A 20,428-nucleotide genomic window follows, 5' to 3' on the forward strand; every position below is an offset into this window, starting at 1 on the left:
AGGCCAGCCACCATCACCACCTGCTGGCGCTCCCCCCTCTGCCGCTGTGGGTGTGACAACTGGGGTGGTAGCTGTGGTACCAAGCAGGGTGGTAAAGATGGGCTTACGATTAATGAAAAAGATCCAAACATCATCACAACGTAACCTCTTTCAAAGTAGAGAATGTGGGCTGCGTGGCTTTGCCCACCCACTTAGCTCCCTGCCACAAACCATACACAAAGCTGTTTTTCCTGGTCTCCGCTTTCCTGGGAACCTCTTTGATTTGCAGGGGGTGCAAGCTTCCTCCACTGAGTGTCCACTAGGTGGCGAGTTGAGCAGCAGCAGAGCTAGCAAGTGACTGGTCCTTGGTCCTCCATCCCCGCCCCCAAACAGGCCCTGGCAGTGTGGGACAGTAGTGTCTGGAGGGCTCTTTGTCACCAGGGATTCTGCTTCTCCTAAGGGGTCTGTGTCATCCTCAATAAGTGTCTTCTCACGAATATTAAGTATGAGCTTCATTAAAATATAAGTCACAATTTTAAATTGCAAGCCCTAGTTTGGACTCAAATCTAGAGTCTGGGATTGCAACTCAGCTGGTGGAGTGCTTGGTAAGGAGGGGGAAAGGAACCCTGGGTCCTATCCCCAGTACCATACTAACCCAGCTTGTACTTCCAGACTTCAAAGTGAAGGCAGGAGGGGAGGCAGAAACAGAGATACGGAGATGCAGTGTCTTAGGCATGCAGCTGATGTAGTAGGAGAGGGAATAAAAGAAAGGAGGGAGGGAGGGAGGGAGGGGGAGAGAGAGGGAGAGAAAGGAGGGAGGGGGAGAGGGAGAAGAGGGCAAGGGGAAAGGGAAGGAGAGAAAAAAGGATGGGAGAGAAAGGGAAGGAAGGAGGAGAGAGGGGCAGAGGGAAGAAGGAAGGGGGAGGGAAGGAATGGCAATAGAAAAGTAGAGGTGGGGAGAGGATAAGGAGGGAGGAAAGAAGGGATGGACAGAGGGAAGAGGGAAGAAAGAGGAGGGAGGAATGGAGGGAAGGAGATGGGGAGAGGAGGATGGAGGGAGAGGGAAGAGGGAAAGAAGGGGGATGGGAGGAAGTATGAGGGAGGGGTTGTGGGAGAGGAAAAGAAGGGAGGAGGAGAAAGAGGAAAAAATATTCCCAGCATTTGGGGCTACTGGGGGAAGTAAAAACTTTGAAAGGTAGGGCCTAGTGATGTTTTAGGTCGTTGGGGGGGGGGGGCTGGGGACTAAGTCTCTTTCTCTCCCTTGAACTCAGCTGTGGTGGGTAGATTGCTGCTATTACTACAGCCTACCTGGTGAGGGTCAGTATCATCAAACAAAGTATCATAAAACAAGGAATGATACCCAAGAATAACCTCTGGCACACACACACACACACACACACACACACACACATACACACAGAGAGAGGAAATCATTGGTTGTGTGCTGAGTGCAACAAGGTAGTGGCAGGGCCACGTGCATTTCCTGAGTCACCTCTGATGACTGGGATGATGGTGGATGGAGAGTGGGAGGAGCAAAAGCAAAGGAACGATCTCATTACTGAGCAAGGGGCAATGCAGTCTTGGTGTGCACTGCAGAAGAGAGATGGGTGGTCAGTTATATGTGAACACAGAAGTCTGGGCCTTGCTGATGGAACCTAGACAGAGGTCAAGGAAGGAGGTGGAAGAGGCTGAATCAGGAACTCAGGATAACGGTGGGATACAGTGAACCTCTGAAGGGAGACCTCATGCCTGTTGGGGACAATGTCTGGATACAGGGGTGATGTGGATATGCAGATGCACACAGCACTGTCTTTGGAGTACCATGAGCCTTGGGAGTGGAGAGTGGAGGGGAGAGGGGCAGGAAAAAAGAGAGGAAAGGGAGAGGAGAGGAAGCCAAGCCATGGCTTAAAATGAACAACCCCTTACCCCCAGCCAGCTGGAAGACAGGCAGGAGAGGGAACTTCTGCAAAGGGACCTAAAATGCGGCTGGAAGTGGGGATGTGAGGGAAGAAATGCATGGAAGGAGAAAAGAGCAAGAGGAAAGGGGAGGAAAGACAAGAGGAAAGGGGAGGAAAGACAAGAGAAAGGGGAGGAAAGACAAGAGGAAAGGGGAGGAAAGACAAGAGAAAGGGGAGGAAAGAAGGAGGAAGGGAAGAATGAAAGAAAAGAATGGAAGAAGGGAGATGAGGAGAGGGGGGAGGGGCAGAAGGAGAGGGGAGAGTGTAGGGGAGACCCAGCTTTGTGGGAATTGTCTCAGAGAGATTTACCCACAGGAGAGGGGGGAAGGGAAGGGAAGAAGAACGGAAGAAAACAGGAGAGAGGCAAGGAAGGATGGGTAAAAGAAAGGGAGCATACAGGGGTTCTCTTGTCTTCCACCTCCCACCTCACTGTGGGAGCCCTGGGTTTACAGAGCTGTGCTGGGTCTGGCTCTGTGTGGGTCCTAGGGCTTCACCCTCAGGTCCTCACCCTTTTCCCACTGATTCATCTTGTCAGCACCAAAGAGGATTGTTTTTTTTTATAAAGATACTTTTTCTTTTCATATTACAGTATTGAGACACATGCTCCTGTTTTAAAATTGTGTGACTGAGAAGAATGGATCCTCATGCTTGTGAATGTCAATGGTGTTTGTAATGTCCCCTAGTTGCTCCAAGTCGTGATGGGATCCCAAACTTCGCTCCTCTCCAGATCTGAAGCTCCCAGCCACTGGTTCTGACTGGCTAAAGCTTTCTTGTGCCCTTGTCTCACCCAGCTTGTGTCTCCCTTGGAGAAGCTTGTCTCAGGATACACAGAGAGAGGGTAGAGCCAGGAGAGGATGGGTTTGAAGTTGGGAAGGATCTGTTTGGTCAAGGTGGAACTGACCAAATGGGATGTGGGGCCCAAGAAAGAAGCGTTCTACACAGAACAGATGGTATTGCAGGAGAGAGACTGCATGTGGGACTGGTGTGGATGCCACACTGTATGTTCCTGGCCCAACTGTCCCCTACTCACGCAGATGAATTCCTTTTTCATGAACGTGTGTACGTGTGTGTGTGTGTGTGTGCATGGTGTACCATGTGCATGGTGTATGTATGTATGTATATATGTTCAAATGTATTTGCACATACTTAGGTGCAGAAGTGCATGCACATGTGTGTACATTTGTGTGGAAGCCCAGGGGGTAATGTTGGGTGTTTTTCCTCAGTTACTTTCCATTTATTTACTATGGCAGACTCTCTCATTGAACCTGGAGCTCACCAGTTCAGTCAATCAAGCCAATCAGTTTGCCCCCAAATCCCAGTTAGCTCTGACTCCTAAGGCTGGGGACCAGAAGGCTTCTTCTCACACTTGAGGGCAAGCACTTTAGCCCCTGAGCCATCTCCCCAGTACCTCTTCCAGATTTTTCTTGCCCTCCGCCTGCTGCACATCCCCATCCCTGTTCTGCTCTTGGCGCTGTTTGGAGGCACCACAGAAGCCAGCGTGCCCTGGGCCTCCCTGGTCTTACCAACTCCTTCCCTCCTTGGCTGCACAGGGCATACTGAGGAAGGGTGATAGCACTGTCTTCTGGGTGCAGGGCACCTGTCCAGGACGCAGAGGGGTCTGGGAATCATGGTCTGTGCGGTTTTGTTTGGGAAAGAACTTGTTCCCCACAGTGGATGGCCAGGGATAGACAAGTCTCAGCCCACAGGGCCTTTGTGACCCAAGCAGCCATTTCCGTTCCCAGCTCCTGAGCCCACAATGAGGAAAGATGGGGGGAGGTGCTTCAGTCTCATCCTTTGAAGATGCTCACAGCTCCACTCAGAGTCCAGTGAGGAGCCGCCCTCCAGGCCCATTAGCCAGATCACAGTAACACATTTGCGTCAAGAGGGTCAGCAAGTTCCAGAGAGCCCTTGCCTGGTCTCGCAGAGGCAGTTACTACAGCCCTAATTACCTCTCCTGATGGCGATTCAGAAGAGAGAACCTGCTTCTGTCCCTGGATCTGCTCCTCCTGGGGCCAAGTCCCCCATAATCCTTCCAACTGCAACCCAGCTGTCTGAAGCCAAGGTGATTTATGCTGGTACCCTGAACTAGGCAGCCTCATTCCTACCCATGCTGACCAAACCAAACTTCTCAGCTAACTTTGTAGATTTATTTATTTATTTATTTTATATACAGTGTTCTTGCCTGCATGTATACCTGCAGGCCATAAGGCGACACTAGATCTCATTACAGGTGGTTGTGAGCCACCATGTGGTTGCTGGGAATTGAACTCAGGGCCTCTGGAAGAGCAGCCAGTGCTCTTAACCTCTGAGCCATTCCTCCAGCCCTCTTGGCTCACTTTGATGCTGATGCTCTGACTGGTATTCCGTCTTGAAAGGGGCACTGCCTCATTACTTGCCCGAGCAGCAAGCAGCTGTCTGGTGTCCATGGACAAGACAGAAAGGACTCTAGTCAGAAACATCTGTTCCTCAGCAGCTGAGCCAGTGAGCAGGTGACCCACCCATCTCCTCCTCTGCCCTCCTGTTATTCTCTCTTCATACCTGCTTAGCCTCTCCAGAGCCACCTATATCCCAGGGGTAAATGACACATGCCGCCAGTGGCAGCCTTCAGGTGGCATTTGAAGCATCCTGTCTCCCTTGAGGGAATTCTTCCTCTATAACGATGTATTCTTCAGGGAAGATCCTGTCTTTGAGTGCCTTGGTCACCCATAGAACTGGACTTGGAGAAGGGAAGAGTTGAGCGTGTTTGTCCCTGGGCAACACAGTAAGCTGGTCACAGCCCCAGGGGCCACTGGAAGGTGTGGCTATTTATTCTTGGCAGCCTCGTTAATCATGTAAGCTTCTGTATCCTCACCAAACACCTACGGGTTGCTGGGAAGGCAGACTCTGGTCAAAAGCTAACATGAGACCTTATGGGCTTCCCCTAGAAGAAGACTTGGCCCTTTGTTATGCAGACATAGAACTTAAGCAGTAGATCCTGGACCATTTCCTATATTCATTCACTTCTCATTGCTAAGTCAGAATACCTGACAACTGCAACTTAAGGAAGACAGGGTTTATTCTAACCCCCAGTTTGGGGATACAGTCCATCATGGCGGGAAGACGTGACAGGAGCGTGAGGCAAGGGTCACACCGAATGCTCAGTGCATCATGGTGGGAAGACGTGACAGGAGCGTGAGGCAGGGGTCACACCGCATGCGCAGTCCATCATGGTGGGAAGACGTGACAGGAGCGTGAGGCAGGGGTCACACCGCATGCACAGTCCATCATGGTGGGAAGACGTGACAGGAGCGTGAGGCAGGGGTCACACCGCATGCGCAGTCCATCATGGCGGGAAGACATGATAGGAGTGTGAGGCAGGGGTCACACCGCATGCGCAGTCAGGAAGCAGGAGATGAAGGCCAGGAGTCAGCTCACTTCCTCCCTTTTATGCAGAGCAGGAGCCCAGCCATGGAATGGCGCTGTACTAACTATAATCAGTCTTCCCACTCCAGTCAAGGTAATCTAGAAACGCTCTCACAGGCATGGCCAGAGGCTCATCTCCCAGGTGACTCTAGACCCTGTCCACCCATCACATCCTCTCAATGAACCAACATCATCTGGATTATCTGCTGAATACCAGACACTGAAAACACATCGTGGCAGGGTAGAGAGTTGCTACGAGCAATGTGGCTACCCCGGTAACGAAACTCGTCATCTCTGCACCCTCCTGAAAGGTGCAGATAAGACATCCTCATCCTGTCTGCACTCACCACGACCCTCTGACTATTTGACATCAACCACATCATACTGAATATAAGACACCAGTGATTCATATACATCCTTCTCTTCCCCCAAGGTTTGCCCATGCCCTGCCACTGTCCATAGTGCTAAGGACTGTGGGTAGCCTGGTTTCCTTCAGCAGGAAGGAATCAGGTTTCTGAGATTCAAAAACTATTTCATGTTGCCTGACTTGGAGGTGAGACCAGGACTCTGTGAAAGCCTCCAACACTTCATATATGCCTCTCCTTCCAGGCACATCCCCCCATAGCAGGCTGGCCCAAGCGTGGAACTCAGATGACTTTCTTCTTGTCCCTTGGTTCTCTGCGCCCACTAGGTGCTCGGACTTCAGATCAGAAGGACATCAGCAAACCCATCTGAAGTTGTGCTTTCCCAACTTGTAAAGTATTTAGAAGGACACAATGCTGGCAGATCCATTGCGGAGGGGCTTGTAGCTCTGTGAGAGGGAAGGACACGGGATGCTGTGTCCTGCAAAAAGGCCAAATCTTCAAAGGCTGATCATTGACTGACTGGAGCCTCAGTTATGTGGAGGGGTTGGAATGTTGCAGGTTGGGGCTCCTTTAGCACTCTTAACAGCCATTTATTGGCCTCTGCTAGAGTGACTTAACATTTTTTGTGACTAGTAGTTTTCGTTCGTTTGTTTGTTTTGCTGTGACAAGCAAGGTGACCAAAAGCAACTTGGAGAAGAAAGGTTTTAGTACAGACTTAATACAGTCAATCATAAAGCAAAGTCAAGGCAGGAACTAAAGGCAGGATGATATAGGTGGGTCATCTGTCAATCTGTTGCTTTCATTGGTTAATTAATAAAGAAACTGCTTGGCCTTTGATAGAACAACAGCTTAGATAGGAGGAGTAGACAGAACAGAATGCTAGGAAGAAGGGAAGTGAGGCAGTCACCATGATTATCCTCTCCAAGACAGACACAGGTTAAGATCTTTCTTAGTAAGCTACCACCTCGTGGTGCTACACAGATTATTAGAAATTGGTTAATCAAGATGTGAGAGTTAGTCAGTAAGAGGCTGGAACTAATGGGCCAAGCAGTGTTTAAAAGAATACAGTTTGTGTGTTGTTATTTCCAGGCATAAAACTATCCATGCGGGAGCTGGGAGGGAACACAGCCTGCCGCTCCTACTATAGCAGGAACCTGGAGGCAGGAGTTGAAGCAGAGGCCATGGGGGACCAATGCTTCCTGGTTTGTGCCCTGTGGCTTGCTCAGCCTGCTCTCATACAATCTGTGACCTGCCCAGGGAACTGGACTCACCCACATCAACTGTTAATCAAGAAAATGCCCCCCCCCCCCCGCAGACCAAACCTGGTAGAGGCGTTTTCTCTATTGAGGTGTCCTCTTCCTAGATGACCCTGGCTTGTGTCAAGCTGACAATAGACCTGACAAAACCAGCACAGACCCCTCGTTTCCACCAACCCAAGGGCTCAGAAGCTGCCAGGCCTGTAGCACGGTTTCCCTGCTTTACTGTAACCCGCCTATTGGTGAAGCAGCTCTCACCACAGAGAAATAAAAAGAGAGAATATTCTCAGCAGTGTGCTTAAACCGGGTGTTGTTTTATGATTTTCTTTGTTATGTTAACTATAAAAAGTTAGTGAAATTACTACCTCATTGGGACATGGCAATTGGGAAGACCTCTAGGTGTCCCTTGGCCATGGGTACTCATATTTTATTCCAGAATAAACTACCTCTTTTTTTTTATTTCTCTGTGGTGAGAGCTGCTTCACCAATAAGTGGGGTCCAGAGGGCCTCCCCAGCTGCTGTACTCGAGTCCCCACAAAGGGCCGCAGGATAGGCCTCCCCAGCTGCTGTACCTGAGCCAATAGTAGGCTCCTCAATCTGTCCTCTGACTTCCATGTGCTCACTGTGGCACACAAACACACACACACACACACACACACACACACACACACACTATAATTTAACCAGGAAGTAAAGAGGATGAGTGGTGTCAGCAGTAGACAGACTTGGTCCCCAGGAAGCCCAGGTATTCTCATGGGCTCAGACAGTTCCTGTGGATACATGGCCGAGCATCTCATGATATGTAAGCTATCCATAGTGTGATTAATGGACTGACTGTATTGATTTTTAAAAGTCACATGTGGGCTGGCAGAGTGGCTCAGTTAGTGGAGTGTTGGTCTAAATGCACCAAACCCTGTATTGCACACCCCCACCACAGGAACTGGGACTGATGGCACACAACTGTATCCCCAGCACTCTAGAGGTAGAGGCAGGAGGACCAGAAATTCAGGTCATTCTCCAATAAGCAATTCAAGGTCGGCAGAGATGTGTACTCCGGAGCCTCTGGCCAGCGCTTGTGTATGCTTGGCGCTTGATATCATCAGTTATACAATGGGGACAATGGGGGCTGGGAAGATAGCTCAGAGGCTCTTCCAGAGGACCAGGGTTTGATTTCTAGTACCCACATGGTGGTTCATAGCTGTTCTTAACTCCAGCTGCAGGGGATTTGGGACCTGCGGCTGTCGCCTTGTGAACCAGGCATACCTGTGACGCACAGACGTAAAATCAGCCAAGACAACCCTACAAGCAAAATGACGAAATACTTTTCAAAAATGGTTTAAATAGGGGAAAGAGCTTTTCGGCTCCGTGTGACACCTGCCTCAGCACCCCTCTGCCCCTTGGTAGGTGCCCCTCACAGGCCCTATCCCAGCCTGCCTCCTGAGTCAGCTCTGGGCAACGGGAACTTGCCAGTGCACCTGCTGGAACAGAACTCTGCCAGACAGACAAAACCAACTTGAGACGAGATCGAAGAGATTTGTCACCAGAGATAGGCTCGTGGACCTGTGGGGACTGCTTGGGGCTGTCTCACGTGCAGAGGAACTCTCACACACCTGCCGCCACAAGTGTAATTTCTTTGTGTATGTGTGTGCCTGTGTACATGCGTTCGTGTATACGTGCGAGCCTTCATGTGTGCGCACGCGCACACCCACACACAGCACACAGGAAAAGTCAAAAGTCAAAGGACAACTTCTAGCTCTCTCTTTCACACAGGCAAAGGTCCAAGGACAACCTTCAGCTCTCTTCCACCTTTTTTGATGAGGCAGACTCTTGTTTCTACTCCGTGCGCTCTGCGAAATCAAACAGACACTGTTGGACCCTCAGCTGGACTCTCTGCCAACCTGAGGACCAACCCCTTGACTTTTGCTAGCGCCCAGTATCCCAGCACTCTGCACGCAGGATCTAGTGTCCATTTGCAACTTGAGAGTCAATCTAGAAAGCGGTCCCCTGGAGGTGCGCTTTGACCCGCTTCTGTGCGGCGCGCCCCCTGGTGGCAGATACTGCCATTGCTGTAGAATGTTTTTCTTAGTAGGTTTAGTAGGCTAAAACTGCCTGGGTAGCTAAAGTGTTCCTTCTGCTTTACAAAGGTCAGAAAGGTTCTGGAACAGGAGGACCATCTGATCTGAATTTTATGAACCCGAAGATATGAAACGGATATGTATCTCAGTGTTAGAGTGCATACTCAAAGCCCTGGGTTCCATCCCTAGAACCCACGCGTGTGTGTGTGCGCACACACACACACACACACACACACACACACACACGGCGAGGGGGCTATAAAAAAATGAGATGAAAGAAGAGGGACCTTTGAGACTCTGGAAGTGCACGGGACGCTGCAGAGGGTAAATTATGAGAATCCAGGGGCCGGATTCTCAGACAGCTCAGCTGGGGAAAGCACTTGCCACCGAGCCTGACACTTGACAGGCTCCCAGAACTCACGTGGTGGAAACGTGACCGCCGAAGGCTGTCGTCTGACCCCCACATGGGTAATGCATGTCATGCATGCTTCCTTTCCCACGCATATATAAACAAATGTAATTTAAATTCACTTAATATGATATGGCCTGAGGCGCAGGGGTGTTTCCAGACAGACAAAAGGGGAAGGGGCCACAGATACCATGGGAAGCAGGGGCAGCTTTTTGTGGGCCCCTGCACCCCATGAGGTCCTCATAAGTAGGAAGACTGGAGAGAATCCAAAGTTCTCTGCCAGGCCTCTGGCTATGTGAGTCATAAAGGGCTCTTCAGTCAGGAAAAACAAAAACCTACACAGATGAGCTGTAGAGCCAAAGGAGAGCCAGGCAGGGGACCCTGCCACCCACAACAAGCACCAGACCAAGGGAGCACTAGGCATGAGGAAGGCCCTGCTGTAGCAGAGTAACTGCCCAGAGCAGGACCAGCCAGGGCATTTACATCTCAGACCTCTATTCAAAACCATAATGGACCGGGCGGTGGTGGCGCACGCCTTTAATCCCAGCACTCGGGAGGCAGAGGCAGGCAGATTTCTGTGAGTTCGAGGCTAGCCTGGTCTACAAGAACCCCAAAGCTACAGAGAAACCCTAGCTCATAAAACAAAACAAAACAAAACAAAGCAAAACACCACAACAGACTTGAAGGGACAAGGAGAGTAGTAGTGGCATCTCTGCAGCCTTGAGGACATGGGCCATGTCACCATGGTCTTCTGTAAAATCCCCAAACGACCTCTCTCGATACATACTGTAGGCCCCAGTTCACAGATTTTAAAACTGATGCTCAGAAAGGTTGAGCATCCTCCCCAGAATCACACAGCTAATAAATAGAATGCGTAATATCTGACTCCGGTTCTGTGTGAAGCCTCCACAGGCTTTTGTGTACATACCTTCCGTGTGTGTGTGTGTGCGTGTGTGTGTGTGTGTGTTTGTGCGTGCACACGTGCAGGCCAGAGGACAACCTCAGCTGTCATTTGTCAGGTGTCATATACACCTTTTCTCTGAGACAGGGTCTCTCACAGACCTGCAGTTCCTCAAATAGCAGGGCTGTCTGACCAGCATCCCCCAGGGGTCCCCCCCGTCTCCACCATGGCAGTAGTGGGATTCCACACATGTGCCACCATGCCTGGCTTTTAAAATAATCTACACCTATTATTATTTATTGGGGGAGTATGTGCCACAACATACGTGTAGCAGAGGACAATTTGATGGAGTCAGTTCTCTACTTCCACCATGTGGGATCTGGAACCACACTCAGGCCGTGAGGTGGAGGCAGGAGGATCAGGGATTCAATGTCATCCTTGGCTATGAAGTGATTTCTACAGTAATTTGCACTATTTGAGTCTCTGTCTCAAAAATAAATAAATAAAAGTAAATGGGCTTAGGCAGCAAAACCTTGTATGACAGGTAGCAGCTGGGCCTTGGGCAGACAACCTCGGCAAGAATCAGTTTTATCCTGGCAGTGGGACTCACGGACCACAGCAGCTAGCACAGGCCTGTCCCTCTCTGTGTGCACCGGCCACCCTGCAGCCAGCACCCGTGCCCTTGTGCTCCACAGCAGAAAGGGCCAGCTTGCTGCCACACTTACCCAGCCAGCTGCTTCACCTGCCACACCTGCTCACCCAGCTGCTTCATCTGCCACACCCGCTCACCCAGCTGCTTCACCTGCCACACCCACCCAGCCAGCTGCTTCACCTACTGCACCTGCTCAGCCAACTGTTTCACCTGACACACCTGTCCACCCAGCTGCTTCACCTACTGCACCTGCCCATCCAGCTGCTTCACCTGCCACACCTGTCCAGCCAGCTGTTTCACCTGCCACACCCACACATTCAGCTGCTTTACCTGCCACACTCACCCAACCAGCTGCTTCACCTAACTGCACCTGCTCAGCCAACTGTTTCACCTGCCACACCTGTCCACCCAACTGCTTCACCTACTGCACCTGCCCATCCAGCTGCTTCACCTGCCACACCTGTCCAGCCAGCTGTTTCATTTGCCACACCCACCCATCCAGCTGCATCACCTGCCACACTCACCCAACCAGCTGCTTCACCTAACTGCACCTGCTCAGCCAACTGTTTCACCTGCCACACCCACCCATCCAGCTGCATCACCTGCCACACTCACCCAACCAGTAGCTTCATATGCCACACCTACCCACCCAGCTTCTTCATCTGCCACACCTACCCACCCAGCTTCTTCATCTGCCACACCCACCTCACATGATCTAACTCTGTAACTTTCCCCACAGAGGTCAAACTACCCTGCAGAGTGGCCCTTCACTCAGGCTGTGGGAGGTGGCCGAGTGTAAGCAGCCCAGTACTCTTGGGCTTGGCTAGGGCCACTCTGAATTCCTCACTGAACACACATCGTGGCCTCGCTCCCCACCTTCTCCTGGATCTCCTGGCCTCACCTTCGGAATGAACTGACACTAGGTGCTTAACCACAGGACAACTTGTGAGAGATGAGTTGTTAGATGATTTGTCATCGTGTGGTCATTGACCCGAAAGGTCCCAGGTCGGTAGTCACTGATTGACTGTTTGCTGCCACCAGGAGAGGTGCAGGGTTGAGCAAGTGGCTTTGTGGTTAGAGCGCTTGGCCAGCATGCACAAAGAACCTAACCAGGGGTGGTGGAGCATGCCTGTAATCTGGGAAGTCAGGAGGCTCAGAAGTTTAAGGCCATCCTTGAGCCAACCTGGCCTACATAAAACCCTGTCTCAAACCAATCAACAACAAAAAGATGTGATAGCTGAGGAGCATGAGGCTGCTGCATGCTCAGCACTTCCAGAGCAGACTGGGTTTTTCTTTAAGTTGCATTTACTTGCTTATTTATTTTGGTGGGGGCAGGGAGTATGCATCCCACATGTGCATGTGGAGGTCAGGTGACGCAGAGTTTTTCTCTCCCAAGGGTGGGTCCCAGGGATTCAATTCAGCTCCTCAGATTTAGCAGCAAGGATCTTTACCTGCTGAGCCACTTTCCTGGAATAAATCTCAATATAACTAGTAATGCACTAGAAATTAATGATTAAATATAGTACCGCAAATACATAAAGCAGCTGTATAGTCATTAATTATTGCATTCTGTGCCTGATTGTGCTGAGCTTGCTAATGTCTAGAACAGAGTGGATGTTGTTCTCATGTTAACACACACATATAGATACATACACATCACACACACACACACACACACAAAGGAAGTCCATCTCCCTATTCTTTTGACTGCTGTCTGGAGTTTTGAACTGTAGAGGCAGAACCCTACCTCAGCTTCTCCCAGCTCCTGCTCAGTGTCCTGGCCCGGACCCTGGTCATCTGGCTATCAAACCCTAACCCTGCCCGCAGCTATCGCCAGAGAACCCGGCTGGCCCCAGCTAGACTCTGGCCACCTTGGGTTCTGCTCAAGGGACAGGGCTGAACTGATTCTGTCACGAAGGGTTAGTCTTGTCTCCGGGCTGGCGGCCTGCGAAGGGACAAGACAAATGTATTTAGACAGGCTTGATCTGGAGCACTGTTGTCAGACTAGCTCCCGCAAGATCTTGCAGGATCTTCCAATCCCATCGTAAGAAGGCTGTGGGCTGGGGCTGTAGCTCAGTTGGTAGAGTGTTTGCCCGGAGCTCACAAAGCCTTAGGTTCCAAACTAGCACCCTAGAGAACTGGGCAGGGTGGTGCTGCCAACATGTAATTTCAGCACTAGGGAGGGAGAGGCAAGAGGATATGGAGTGCAGGGTTATCCTTGGATACACAATCAGTTGGAGGCCTGCCTGGGCTACAAGAAATACTGTCTCAAAAGTGAAAGAAACACATGGGCTGTAGAGTTGGGGACTGAGACTCCAAGGAGGACACTGGAGAAGCTCACAAACTTTCAGGGGAGCTGGAAGTGTCAGGACAAGCTAGAGGCCAAAGCCAGTGTCTTCTACTGCCTTACATGGGGCGTGACCATATACCTGACTTTTGACCCCAGAAGGGTACTAGCATATGCTGCTGGGCCCGCGAGAGCCTTGAGCCAGGCTTTCTTTGAGCGCATGTGTGTTTATGTGTGTTCACATGGGAGAGCACACTTGTGTGCAAACGCGTGTGTAGGCCAACCTCAGTTGCCACATGCCACTCCGGCAGACAAGCTGGTGGCACAGCTGGTAGCAGACTGCAGATGGACCACCAGAAAGGAAGCCCACCGGCTCAGAACCCCTCACCATCCTTCACCTGCCAGCACACACATGGCCGTTTCTTCATCCCCTGGCATTCCCCTAGCTTCTGCTCCATTGCCACAGAGGCAACATTTCCACAGAGATGGTGGAATCTCCCTCATGAAGATTCCTTGCCTTTGAGGCATCTCTGAAGAGAGAGAGAGAGAGAGAGAGAGAGAGAGAGAGAGAGAGAGAGAGAGAGAGAAGCCCTAAGCATCATGCAAGGCACCTGGCCAAGCTCAACTGGTTGGAAGTTGCAACCATGAATGCCATAGGCAAAGGTTCTGTGTGACTCAGGTGACTCAAAGAACGGAAATCAATCCAAGAGTCCTGGCCAAGACTTTTCAGCCAAACCCAGCCTTTATTTAGCTGTGTGACCTCAGGTGAAATGGAAGGAATCTCTGGTACTCACTGGTCACTAACTCTGCCCAAAAGATGATTGGGCAGCATCTCTAGCCAGCTCTCCCAAATTTCCTCCTTCATGTTCATTCGAAGGTCGCTTGCTCTATACCTTGCATTTTCCCAGTTTCTTGGCAGTTTTAATTCAGATCATATTGGCAGGGCTGGGATGCAGCTCCATGATACCGGTGCTTGCTTAGCATGCTCAAGACCTCAGATTTAAACACATTTGCAATTGAATTAAAACTTGGTTCTTCCTTTTCCTTTGATTCTGGGCTGGAACCCAGAGCTTCACACATACTGGGTAAACACTCTATAGCAGAAGCCACATGCCCAGCCCATCACTGGGGGATTCTAGGCAGGTGCCCTACCACTGAGCCACGACCCCAGCCTTTCACTGGGGGATTCTGGGCAGGTGCCCTACCACTGAGCCACGACCCCAGCTGCTCATTGGGGGATTCTAGGCAGGTGCTCTACCACTGAACCACACCCCTAATGAGGATTCTAGGCAGGTGCCCTACTGCTGAGTCACATCCCCAGCCCATCCCGGGTAAATGCAAGGTAACGGCCTACCATTAAGTCATCCATCAGTACCTCACTGGGAGATTCTAGTCAGGTGCTCTATCTCTGATTCCTATCCATTGCCTTGAGCTCCAGAATGCAGTGAACAAAGCAGACAAAACATCCCCCACAGAGGGACCTCACAGAGCAAATGTGTTCCCAACATAATCCTCCTGTATTGTTAGACATTCATGAATGTCCAACCCTGTCCTGAGCTCACTGCGTCACACCCCTCAGTGTGACAACTTGTGCAAGTCCACATTCTCACCATAAAGTGGGTCTGCCCTGTGGGGATCCCCCAGCCCCTGAAAGAGTCAGAGCCATAGGCAGGGCCATCTGAGGGCTGCACATGACAGCATACTATGAGCCAGGGCCAGATGGGCTGGTGGGGTGTCTCAGCTCAGCGTTCAGGGCTTTCTGCCATGCGGGTACCTATCTGTCAACCTGTAATGATTCCCTGAGTCCTGTTTAGGAAGTGCACCTGTTACCAAACTTGGGGGTCACTGCCTGTGCCCAAGATAGTTTCAGCTACCTGTCCTCAATAAGCCAATTAAAAGAGTCACATTAATAGTAGAAATAGTAATAGTAGAAAGCAGATAAGGGAAATTCATTAATGTGGCTATGCTGGGAAGAGGTCCCTGGAACTCCCCAGGGTCAGTCCATACGGGGCTCTCTGTGGAGGTATCTAACACAGAATGACAGCCTTCCAGATGCCTCAGCCCCCAAAGAACAGTCTATGGCCTCCCTGGGTCTGAACAGGAAGGCTGAAGTTTACTGGGACACAATCACCTACAGCCAATCAGGGAAGCGCCTCACAGGCGTTGGAGCCATCAGGAACTGATGCAGTGGCTGGGTGGAGAAGGTGCCCAGAGGAGCTGAGTGTGTCAAGTCAGCCCACAGGGATAGAAGCCTGGCACACGGGAGCTCCACCTGGGCCACCCCCCTGGACCATCTGGTGGCTTCTGCTTCTTGGAGGCCCACTGGTTTCTCAGAAGAAAACTTCAGGAAGCTCCCTCCCTCCAAACCCAACTCCATGTACCATGTTTCCTAATACAACACAGAGGCTGTCTGAGGTGCCCCAGCCCCCTCGTTTAGCTCTGAGGTGTAATTAATCCATAAATTAAGCTCCTGCAGACTCACAAATACCCAGGAAAAAAACTGGAAAAAATATAATTAGTTTGCCCATATGATTCCATCTGTTAACTCTGAGTTCAACACCACTGTAGAGAATCCCAGGGGCTTTGTTGGTTATGTTGGCTGTGTCTGGAGCTGCCCAAGCCCTGCTTTGGGGAAGGAAGCCCAGGCTCTCAAAGCCATGTGCCATGGGGCAGGAACCAGGAAACACAGCATAGCCCCCAGAGATATGACTCTCGGGGAGGGCCAGGGGTACAAGGGCAGCCAGAGACATTCACATGTGTGCCCCCAGCCAGAGCACTGAAATGCATCTAAGACTGGTCCTGTCATCTCTATCACAAGCTATACACACAGGAAGAAAAGGTTGGGAAAGGAAAAGAGAATCAGAAAGCAAGAAGCCTGGGAGAGCAGAGGCCAGGGCAGAAGGAGTGGGTTACATGTCAGAATAGAACTTAGAATCCCTCTCGTCCCCCATCACGCTCCCTCCCAGCACCCAGCTTCTGCTGTACCATCACTTGCTATTATTGATCTGGCTGGGAGAAGGACCAGTGAATGTTTTTTTCTTCCCATCCCCAAATTATTTATATAACAAAATGAATACATCTGTTTTAATAACAGTTAAATAAGACACACGAATAGAGTCAAAAGGCATACCCACATTGTTCTATCTATTACTCTTAATCCCCAGGGGTAACATTATTAGCTGGTGTGGGGCTGGCATGACGGCTCAGAGGGTAAAGGCCCTTCGCAAGCAAGCCTGAGAACCCAAGTTCGATCCCGGAGCCCCCTTGAAGATGGAAGGAGAACTAATTTAATCAAGTTGTCCTCTGACATCTACATGCACGCAATGGCACGCACTCACGCACACTCTCACATGATACCACGGACATGCATATACATAATAAATAATGAACTTTAAAAAACTGATATTTAAAGGATACTAATGTTTTGATGCCATAAATATCGAAAGATATTATACTGTTTATGATGCTGGCAACTTCTCAGTTACTCACAGTTCCCAGGAACCAAGCACGCGCACGTATCGCTCTGCATTTGGCACATGGTTCAGACTCATTCTTTACTTTGTGAGGGTGTGTGTGCAAGTTCATGTGTGCGATAGTACCTATGCAGGCACACACGTGTGGAGGCCCACCTCCAACATTGCTTTTTGAGACAGGTTTTTGTTGTTGTTGTTGTTTTGTTTTGTTTCGTTTTGTTTTGTTTGTTTTGTTTCTGGATTTGGCTGGGCTACCTGGCCAGCAAGCTCCAAGGTCCTACTGAAAAGTTTCTGTACCCCATAAGCCTCTCTGCCAATGCAATATTCCAAACCAGATCAAATCAAACCAGATTAGAAGTCCAGGTTTAATAGATACAAACACTCCCAGATGGCTTTTCAGCCCCTCAGCCAGGAGATAGAAAAGGAAGACCGGAAAACCACGTGTTTGTTCTCTGGAGCAGTTTAAATACCCTGTGGGAGTGGTTTTGAGCATCTCTGGGGAGGGGACATCGTTAGGTGGGCTTTCTCGGAGGTGGAGTCTGGACTAAGGCAACTAACTCCCCGGGGAGGAGGCTTGGGGTGGAACGTCCACCCGAACATTCCAGACTCTGGAAATACGGATACCTGGTGCTGGGGTGTGGCTTCCATCCAAACACCTACCTCTTACTGTCTCCTCAGTGTTGGATTTACACATGTACACCACCACACCTAGCTTTTTAAAAAGTGGGTTTTGGGGCTCAAACTCCAGTCCCCTGGCCTGCATAGCAACTGCTTCACTGATAGCAATTTCCTAATCCCTTCATCCTTTATGAGAAGTGCATGCTGTTACAGCAACAGAATATTTATATTTTCTGTTCAGTCCACATGGTCTCCTGTGTATTGCTATTTGGTTTATTTCTAAAATTTTAACTCTCAATTTAAAAAAAAATACTGGGAGAGGAACTAGGGAGGTGGCTTAGTGGTTAAAAGCACATGCTATTTTTTTTCTTTTTTAAAGACAGGGTCTCTCTATATAGCCCTGGCTGTCCTGAAACTTTCTATGTAAACCAGGCTAACTTGAGCTCAAAGAGATCTGCCTGCCTCTGCCTCCAAAGTGCTAGGATTAAAGTTGTATACCACTATGCTCAACCTCACATCCAAATCTCACAAAAGACCCAAGTTCAGTTCCCAGAATCCATGGCTCATAACTACCTGCAATTCCAGCTCCTGGGATCCCATGTCCTTTTCTTGCTTCTACAGACACCAGCACTCACATGCACATTCTATACACAAACACACACACATACACATAATAAAAATAAGATAAAGTCTTTAAAATGCTGAGAAGTAGTTAAAGCTGACATTTGTTTATTTCTTATCTTGAAAGATACAAACAAAACAGAACCTGGTCAGGTGGCGGGGTAGGGGGAGCGTCTGGAGTGATGGTTCAGTGGTTAAAAGCATTTGCTGTTCTTGCAGGTTCCACTCCCAGCAGCCATATCAGGAGGCTCACACATGCCTGTAATTCTAGTTCCAGGGGATCCAGGCAGCTACACTCACACACACATATCCACACATGCAGGCACACACACACACACACACACACACACACACACACAACTTTTAAAAATAACAAAAGCACAACCCAGGAAGACCATCAAATGACTTGCAGGCAAGGAGCATGGCACAGGCAGGAACTTGCCTTCCATTCTCGTCTTGGGATTCCATCTCCTGTCTCCGGTGATGGAGCCCTGACAGAAGGTGATACCCAGGACCAGGCACATGGCCGAGTTAATTACCAACCTGATGGGGTCTAGAACCCCTTAGGAGACATCAGTGAGGGAGTGTCTGGTTTAAGTTCACTGCGGTGGGAAGGCCTGTCTATGGGTGGTGACACCATTCCATAGACTGGATAAAAAGGAACCTTCATTTTCATTTTGCTCTCTGACTGTAGAGTAGCTGTGACCAGCTGCTCCAAGCTCGTGCCATGATCCCCTTCTCTACACCGTGATGGATTGCACCCTTGAATTGGGAACCAGAACACATGCTCCCTCCTCCAGCCGCTTCTGAGGGCATTTTATCAGAGTGACTGGAAAGAAACCAGGACAGGTGGAGAGGTGGTGAGAAGGGAGAGGGGACAGCTATAGAAAAGAGGGACAGAGGACAGGATGAGAAGTGTCAGAGGGGAAGGGGAATCATGAAGAATGAGGAGCAAAGAAAATGAAGGAAGCTGAGGGCTGAGTGGTGTGTTAGTGACTTTTCTCATGGCTGATATAGAATGCCTGACAAAAACACCGAAGGAAGGAAAAGTTCATTTGGGCTCACAGTTTGAGGGCACAGGCTAGTTCATTTATGGTGCAGAAGGCATGGATGCCAAAGGAGGAGACAGCTGGTCACATGGCCTCAACAGTCAGGAAGAAGAGAGGTGAATGCTGGGGCTCAGTTCGCTTTCTCCTCTTCATTACATTCAGGATTCATGGGATGGGCTGTCCACACTTAGGGCAGACTGATGAGGATTCCCTTCCATATGATGTGAATGCCATTGGTTAGCAGAGGAACTGTCTTGAGCCTATGCAGAGCAGGATAGACGTAAGTGGGGAAAACTAAACTGAATGCTGGGAGAAAGAATGCAGAGTCACGAGACACCATGGAGCTGCAAGTGGAAAGACACGAGCTGCCAGTCCGAATCTTGCCAATAGGCCATGAGTCTTGTGGTAAAAAATATAAAATAATGGAAATTGGTTAATTCTAGATGTAAGAGCTAGCCAATAAGAAACCAGAGCTAATAGGCCAAGCAGTGATTTAATTAATACAGTTTCTGAGTGATTATTTCAGATCTGAGCAGCCGGGAATGAATGAGCAACCTTCCACAACAGTAGGCCATCCCTCCTCACTTAACCGGATCTAGAAACCCCTTACAGATGTGTACAGAGTGTGTTCCCACAATGACTCTAAATTCAGTCAGGTGGACAATGACAATTCCCCATCGCAGAGGCAGTAATTACTAAAGGAATGAAAGATTCCTTGAAGCCATGTTTCTCCAAGCAGTTCCTGGCAGCCTATAGGTATCGATAAACTCCACCCAGGAGTGGGGGTACCAGCTGCTTCCTCTCTGGCCTGATGCTTCTCTTCAGGGTCCTAAAGGGTGGCGTGTTTCCTGTCTTCACTTCCTACTCTCGCCCTAGTCCACCTTTGACTCCTTACCTAACACTGTGAAATGACTCTCAGTGACCCTCTCAGGTAAATCAAACCCACTACAGGGACCTTACCCTGAAGTCCTAGTGTGCTTGTCAACTGTCCGTTACTATGGCAGGATACCTAAGAAAATTAAAGAAAGGGGACTTTTATTTGCACTCTTGATCCCAATCCAAGGCCATTGGATTGTTGTGCAACTTCTCCCAGGGAGAAGTAACAAATGTGTACTCGCCCTAGACAGGACACTGACAACAGGCACCCTGGACAGGACACTGACAACAGGTACCCTAGACAGGACACCTACAACAAGGCGCCCTAGATGGAACCCTGACAACAGGCATCCTAGACAGGACACTGACAACAGGTGCCCTAGACAGGACACTGGCAACAGGCATCCCAGACAGGACACTGACAACAGGCATCCCAGACAAGACACAACAGGCACCCTAGATGGGACACTGACAACAAGCCAAGGAAACAAGTCTGCCAGGCCTATC

The sequence above is a fragment of the Alexandromys fortis genome, unplaced genomic scaffold (genome assembly GCF_014885135.2).
Source record: "Alexandromys fortis isolate MF-2015 unplaced genomic scaffold, M_Fortis_MF-2015_v1.1 scaffold_232, whole genome shotgun sequence".
Classification (NCBI taxonomy): Eukaryota; Metazoa; Chordata; class Mammalia; order Rodentia; family Cricetidae; genus Alexandromys; species Alexandromys fortis.